The 2,147-nt window shown below is 47.6% G+C and overlaps 1 non-coding gene across 1 annotated transcript in view; it reads left to right on the top strand.

The window, feature by feature from the left end:
- The first annotated feature begins 1,721 nt into the window (after window positions 1–1,721).
- The window catches only part of LOC143472278 (small subunit ribosomal RNA), a 1,808-nt gene continuing 1,382 nt past the window's right edge, over window positions 1,722–2,147 (top strand). The window contains exon 1 of the ribosomal RNA XR_013119658.1: window positions 1,722–2,147. This exon is cut by the window's right edge and continues 1,382 nt beyond it. This is a non-coding gene — a ribosomal RNA (small subunit ribosomal RNA).

The raw sequence follows: 2,147 nt of genomic DNA, 5'->3' as shown, positions 1-2,147 counted from the left end.
GGTGTGTGCTCTTTTTTTTTGCCATTCCGACGTCGCGTAATACGTTCGTTCCATGCGTACATACTCACAAAAACACACACACACATACATACATACATACATACATACATACATACATACATACATACAAGCATGGAAGATTGAATTGCTATTTATTTGCATTTTTCCTCTAGCGACCGTAATGTGTTTCTTTTTTGTCGCTAGTTGGCGCCCTCGGACTACCGTAATTTCCACAACGCGTCCGTTTTGCCATCGCATTCTTCCCTGCGGCACTGCTTGCTCACAAATTTTTTTCTTTTCAGTATATATGAGCGAAGCAAACATTTACCTGGAGCATCAGCCTTCCGCTATTATTATTATTCCGCTTAAACCTATTCCTACTGCAATGTTCAATGATCAACTCAATTCCCGACGAAAGACGGTCTATTCTGAGTTACCCAAAACGGTGACTGGCAGGTGAGTGCATTTGATATATTTCTTTAGCGTTTGGACGTGTGTGATTCAATATATTTTGTATGACACTCTGTTACATTGGCGTAATTGAGCTCTTCAATTTAATTTAATTTAATTTTATTTTATAATTTAACAATAACTTTAATTGATAAATACGTTGTCATTGCCTTGCATTGACTCACGTAGCTTTGCAATGCTGCTTGACGATTATTTGATGATTTTGTTGTATGACATATATTGTTATGATTATATCGATTAAAATTGTGCACTTTGACACTGTATGGCATTAGATTAATTTTATAGACTTTTGACTTCGAAATTTTTTCAAGTCGATTCACACCAAAAAAATGTTAAGTCCAAACGCCCAGGTCGCGCGGATAGCCCTCACCCGCCGCGGATTTTCCCAAGTCGGAAGAGCTTTAGCCGCGAGTCGGTGTTTGGACTTTAACTTTTTGTTGGTGTGATGAGACTTGAACATTTTTTAGAGTCCAAACGACCAGGTCGCGCGCATAGCTTTCACCTGGCGCGGATTTTCCGAACTCGGGAGAGCATCACGCGCGGGTCGGTGTTTTGGACTCTGAAAATTTTTCCCATCCACTCCAAAAAATGTTAGAGTCCAAACGCCCAGGCCGCGCATATTCTCTTGACCGAGCGCGGATTTTTCGACCTCGGAAAAGTTTTTGCCGCGGGTCGATGTTTGGACTCTGAAATTTTTTCAAGTCTCGACAAAAAGTTAAAGTCCAAACGTTGGGAAATATTTTCAGAGTCCAAACGTTCGAGTTGCGCGCAGTGCCCGGCCGGGGCGCGGTTCGGCGGCCACGGCAAGCGGCCACGCACCTTCCCAAACTCCAAATCCGGCCGCGAGGTCGCGCGATCCCGAGGCCGTTCTGGGGTACCATGGCGATGCAGGATTCTGTGACTACTATGAGGGAGCAGGCAGTCGTGTGAGCGAATGCGCGCGCGAGTGCGAATCGAAGCAGAATCGATCTCGGTTGGCGTCGGGCACGATGGGCAGATGTAATGCTGTTCGCGCGGTCGCCCATGCTTAGCCGGGGTTTTGAGCGGTCTGTCGGATCCAGTGGCAAGCTATCGGCGTGCCTCGGCGCGAGTATTGCACTCGAATCGCCGGGCAGCGTCCGGAATCGACGGTTTTCGGAGCTCGTGCAAGCCGCGAGCGTAGTGTTTGAGTAGCGATGTACACGGAGAACGTGTGAAAAGAAACGCGGGGCGCCCGTCGTCCCGCAGCAGCCTCGTTTGCTGCGAATAGCTACCTGGTTGATCCTGCCAGTAGTCATATGCTTGTCTCAAAGATTAAGCCATGCAAGTGTAAGTACGAGCTCTCGTACAGTGAAACTGCGAATGGCTCATTAAATCAGTTATGGTTCATTTGATCGTACGTGTTACTTGGATAACTGTGGTAATTCTAGAGCTAATACATGCGAAAAGCGCCGACTCACGGAGGCGTGCATTTATCAGACCAAAAACCGACCGGGCCTCGGCCCGTGCTCGTTGGTGACTCTGGATAACTTTGCGGATCGCACGGTCTTGCACCGGCGACAAATCATTCAAGTGTCTGCCCTATCAACTTTCGTCGGTACGGTATCTGCCTACCGAGGTTCTTACGGGTGACGGGGAATCAGGGTTCGATTCCGGAGAGGGAGCCTGAGAAACGGCTACCACTTCCAAGGAAGGCA

Source organism: Clavelina lepadiformis, unplaced genomic scaffold (assembly GCF_947623445.1).
Source record: "Clavelina lepadiformis unplaced genomic scaffold, kaClaLepa1.1 scaffold_209, whole genome shotgun sequence".
NCBI lineage: Eukaryota > Metazoa > Chordata > Ascidiacea > Aplousobranchia > Clavelinidae > Clavelina > Clavelina lepadiformis.
Note: the sequence above shows the minus strand (reverse complement) of the source record. Positions and strands in the feature narration are given on the sequence as shown.